The following is a 5,862-nucleotide window of genomic DNA, read 5'->3' as shown; positions in this document are numbered from 1 at the left end:
CCACTGAAGCCATCTAGGAAAGAAAAGAATTTCTTTCCTGCTAAAGTGTCCAATACTTGGTCTATGAATGGGAGAGGGAAGTGATCTTTTTGTGTGGATTTGTTTAACTCCCTGTAATCCACACAAATCCTCCATTTCCCGTTCTTCTTGGGTACCACCACAAGCGGAGAGACCCATTTACTATCGGAAAAAGGATAGATAAAATTAACATCTAAAAGTTTCTGAAGTTCAGCTTTTACAACATCTTTTAGATGAGGGTTGAGTCTTCTTTGCGATTGACGAACAGGTCTTGCATCTTTTTCTATATAAATATGGTGGGTGCACAATTGGGGATCAATCCCTTTCATATCTGGGTAATCCCACGCAAATTCTTCTTGATACCTTCGTAACAGATGAATGAGTTTTATTTCTTGGTCCGGTGTAAGGTTGGCATTGATATTTAGAGTCTTTCCCGGTTCAATTTCCACTACTTTGCTATTGGCAACAGAAGTCACAGGTATTGTTTGGTCATGCGCATCTTGCAAAGGATCTTCTTCTAGTTCACTATCGAATGTTGCTTCTATCATGAAACATTGTGTGTGAGATCTAGATTCAGTTTGACTAATGAAATTATTGATGGCATCGTCTTTTGTTTGGTCTTTAAAGTCTAGAGCCTTCTGTACAGTCAATGGGGATCTGATATTGTCAGTAAGGTATGACACAGGGCGCTGGTTAGTTTTTATCATTGTAAGACTTGGTTGTGCTGGAGGGTATAGAACTAGATTTTTAATATCTGGTCCTCTGGTTATAGTCATATTTCCCTGCCGGCAACCAATGTAAGCATCGGCGGTAGCAAGCGAAGGTCTACCTAAAATTAGCAGGTGTCCATCCAGTCGGGTTTTTGGATTAATTATCAGGAAATCGGTTGGGTATTCCCAGGAATCTACAAAGACCATGACATCGTATAGAGTACCTTCTGGTCGAACTACAGATCGGTCAGCCAATTCTAACAAAGTAGAAGTAGGTTCTACCGATGTAATGCCGAGCTTTTGGCAAGTAGAAGTTGTCAAAATATTAATTGCAGCTCCTAGATCAACTAAAGCATTAGTCAGGGTCTAACCATAGATTTGAACAGTTACGATTGGATTTCCCGGATCTTCATATTTAATGGGCGTTCCTGATAACAGGTCAGATAAAGTACCGACTACTTGGACTCTTGGGTTAGTGGTTGCATTCCTCCTTGGTTTCTTTATGCACAAATCTTTTATAGTTTTTGCATATATATGGATGTCTTGAATGGCTTGGAGGAATGGAATTCTTATGTACAAGTTTTGTAACTCTCCCAGGATGTCAAAGTCTGGATATTGTATAGGTCGTGGTATGACTAATCGTTCTGGGAAGGGAGGAGAGGATGTACTTGCTTGATGATGAGTCTGCTCCTTATTTACACCCTCTTGTTGTAACGGCTGTTCTGTTGGTAACTGATCTTCAATGTGAACTGTTTTATCTCCCTCTGTTTCTATTATACGTCCAGATCTTAACTGAAGATCATTGCACTCCCTCAGGTCAGGTCCGATTTCTGATGATTCCATGATTTGGAGGGATTGGACCGGTCTATTATTTGGATTGGGATTGGGTTCGGCTAGGAGTTGCGGCCTCAGATTAGACTGGGGGTTTTGTTGTAAAGCTGGCAGAGTCGGTTGAGGGAGCGGAATAGTTCCTACTGGCTGATATGTCGATTTTGGCCAGTTTGTCTGCTAGGGTGAACCTTGTGAAGTAGGGGGAGTCCATTGTGGAGGATATGGGTTATTCTGCCAATAAGGTGGGGCGTAAGGAAAATTCGGCCAACCAAATTGGCTTGTCTGATTCATCCATGGATTTGGAGAAGGAAACGACTGTGGTGACCAGTTCGAAAATGGGGGTTGAGATTGGTTTTGCCACATACTATATTGCTGAGCATTATACTGCGGAGGCTGGAAAGAAGAAGTTGGGTCTGTAAACATACCAGATTGCCTTGGTTGCCATTGGCGACGCTGGTTAATGAAGTATGCTGATTCTGGCTCTTCTTCCGCTTCCTTATATACTGCCTTCAATCCAGGAAGTGAGGGGCAGCTCTCAGTAAGGTGATCCTTTGTACAGATAGCACATGTTTGAACTGCATCCAGTGGACATTCCTTGTGGCTATGTTTTCTTCTACATCGGGGGCAGAAGATCGCCAAATTCTGTTCTGCCTCCATCTGCTTCTGTTTAGCCTGCACAATATCAAGTTGTGTAGTTAATGTCCCCAGAATATCAATTTTAAAATTTTCTAATAAATTTCCAAGTTCTACACGTGTTACTCCTTCTGTTGATATTTTGTTATCTTTGACAAACCGATCATATTCTGCTGGTTTTATCCTTGTGCTGCCTCTCGAACTCCTGATACATAAGTCAATGATGTCAGCAAAATTCTCTTGATAAATATCCCCTTTTCCCATGATATTTAATGTTTCAATCCACTGTTCCTTCATGCCTCCGATCAATGCAGTTTTTAACACATTATCAGGCAGAGGTAATGATGCATAGGGAGATCTTTGTAAATTATACTGAAAACGTTCTACGTATTCCTCTAATGTTTCATTTGGTCTAGCTGTCATTTGAAATATTTCATCTTTTAACTCTCTAGACCTACAATAATCCTGATATTTCTTTAGGAAAGATTCTTTCATTTGTTCCCAGTTATTTATAACTCCACCACCTAAACCCATAAACCATCTTAAAGCCGCCCCTTTCAAAGTGGAGGGAAACAATTTTAATTTCTGGGGGTCAGTGGTGTAATCATATCCCCTGCATAGCACATCAAATTCAACTAAGAATGCATCGGGGTCCTCTGATGTAAGCCCGTGAAATGTAGGAATGTGTTGAAGGGGGATTGCTTTCATAAGAGCATTTGCTGCAGAATCCACTATGGGGTACTGTAATGTAGAAGTTTGGGTATTTGGCGGATTCTGAGCCGTTAGGTCAAATATATGCCAATAACCTTCCGGAAGATCTAAGAGGGTATTCCTAGGTTGAGGAGGAATATTTTTAACAGGAACAGTTTTAATAGCACTTCCCCTATCTGGAATTTCTGTCTGAGGAAATGGGGTGTCTTCAATAATAATTTTTACCGTGCTCCTCTTATCTGGGCTATTGAATGGCTGAATTATCCTAGGAGGAGATCTTGGCTCCCCAACTTCCCCTGTTTCCCCTTCTCCTTCACAAAGATTGCTTAGATTCCCTTCCTGCAGTCGTTCTAGAATAGAATTTTCAATTTCTTGAAAGTCTTATTCATCAGTCTGACTATTCACCTCAGCAAAGGCTACAGATGGTGATCCTGTGGCCTGAAGGGAGCTAGTAGGCTATTTAGAATTGGTTTTCCTGGGGCCTACTGATGGCTGAGATTCAGTTTTCTTATAGATTTCGTCTATGAAGGTTGTTCGACCAAGGGTCACCGTCCCTTTGGTTTTTTCGGGTTTGAATGGAGGTTTGATACTCTTTTCTGGCTTTTTTTGCTTAAGCATGCACTCTAATAAACTACTAGATCCTATTCAACTAACAATTCTGCTAGGAAAGCGGATGGTGGAGCAGGGCTTTTACATGCTCCGTACGCAGGTTCTTACCTTTCGTTTTTAAAATCCAACTCTCCCCTAGCAGATTCTTACACTACTCTGTAAAAGACAAATGGCTACACTCTTTCCCCGCCAACGGCGCCAAAATGTAGAGCTGTAACAAGGGTCTCTTTCACCTCTAGTTATCCCACATTAACAAGTCAATCCGGGAACGTTTTGTTATTGCAAAGAGTAGCTCAATCCGAGGCTATTTGTCAGAGTAATGCTTAGTAGTACAGTGTTCAAAAAATACAAGAGTAAACGGATGCTAAACTATGACTAAATTACTTCAAAAGGATAAAATCACACAAGACAGCTTATCAGTCAAGGGTGCGGAAGCGATAACCCATCCCTCTAGAAACTGATGGAAAGGAAATTAGAGCATGGACCATAGGTCTGGGAGCTAGGCAGCGACTGCTGAGGCTCACTACAGCCTTAGACCTTCTCTCACACCAAAGCAGCAAATGCAAGTAGATGGAACGGAAAAAAGTAAAATGGAACAGCAAATAGGAAATGGAACAGCAAGTCTAAAATGGAACAGCAGTAAATGGAATAGAAATAAATAGACTAAGTCTCGCGAGTCAGAACCAAACTTGCTCTATTGAACCAAACTCACACTCTGCGATAAAATAACAATCTTCTTTCTTAAAGCAAATTGGATGAAATGCACTTTATGGAACAACACTCATTGATGAATTATGGAATAGCAGGAATCAATCATACATACACGCAACATGCTAATATAGTAATCTGATGATTAAGGAGAATATGACTCTGTTTCCAAAATAGAACAACATTACTTTCGGATTCCAATAATCAGGATTTCAAATGAACCCAATAACAGTAATATTCAGTACAAATGCTCTGTAACAGAAATAGCTGGTTTAGACTAATAACATGCAATCAACTCTGAAAAGATTCAATCATGCAATGCAGAGTCTCTACATGGATTTCCTTAAAGAACCGTTAATGAATTAATCGTAGCAGAGCATGTAATAGCACATGAAAATCATATCAGATTATCGAGCAATAAAGATAAGCAAACCACGCAGAAATCAAGTTATAATGATACAAAAGCAAGTGTCCTTCGGAGCCGGGCCCTTAGCTTCCAATGGTACACCGCCTTAGATTACTCCAGACGCAAATATGAAATAAACACCAAGTCTTTTATATTAACGCATCAACAAATGTACAGTAAACCAAGTCTCGGAGAGAGTCGATGATCAAAGTTTAGTCTGAAACTGAAAATTACATCCAAAAAGTCTCTTTTGCTTAATGATGTTGTTCCTTTTTATAAAAGTAACGGCGGAGATATCTAGGTAACAAAATAAGTAAAACAGTGATCCCTCAGGATCAAAGATCTTGAGGGATTCGCCAAGCTGTTAATCCTTAACTTTTCTTTCCCTTTTCCGCCGAATTGGTATCCCTTCTTCCTTTCCTGGGTCATTCTGCTTCAATCTTCTCGATCTCGTTTGCATTCGGTTCCCTTCTAGAGGGATAGCAGTTATTCCTCCTTTGTCTTTCCTTTTTGAACGGCAGCTCTTCATTTCCACCTTTCCCTGCATAGAAAAAATGACAATTATTAGCGATTAAGCTTCCCATGTTAGTTCTCACTCGTTTTATTAGAATTCTTTGTTTCTTTGAGTTCATGATGCAGAAAAGGTTACAAATGTTACTGAAAAGTCACTAAATTGTTTGTCAAAAACATACCTTTCAAGTGCTCCACACCTCATCTGTGCGGCACTTTCACATAACTTTGCCTACCAAGATTTGGGTTGCTACATGTACCTCTTTGTCCTTGATGTTGGAGATGGAGTAGCCTCTCTTCTTCTTCTCCAGCTTGTACTTCATCTTCATTGCCTCTGCGAGGGCCAAATCACTACCCTTCCCTTCTGATATTGTTCTGGGGCCCTTTCCTTTGTATGGTAGCCGGGAAATGCGATGAATTAGGTCTGTCATGATGGGGATGGGCTCCTCTAGCCATAGACACCCATCATGCACTAGGAAGAGCAGCTTCCTGATGATAAAAATGGCTATTGGGGTGCAGTGGAAATGCGACACCCATAGTAGGTTCAGTAGCTCGGCCTTTTCCACTCCACGCAACCACTTCCGCGGCTCTAATGTTGTCACCACCCCCACGGTATTCTGCTTCATGAGGTTCTTGGTCTCCAAGTGAGGGAACTTCTTACAATTGGCAAGGTCCCAATCTTCAAATTTCATGGTTGGCACACAGCCCAGGTGCATGCCTTTAAAC

Source organism: Pinus tabuliformis, chromosome Q (assembly GCF_031772625.1).
Source record: "Pinus tabuliformis cultivar Carrire ecotype Pingquan chromosome Q, CPIR1, whole genome shotgun sequence".
Taxonomy (NCBI): domain Eukaryota; kingdom Viridiplantae; phylum Streptophyta; class Pinopsida; order Pinales; family Pinaceae; genus Pinus; species Pinus tabuliformis.
The sequence above is the reverse complement of the archived record's forward strand: the minus strand, read 5'-3'. Positions refer to the sequence as shown.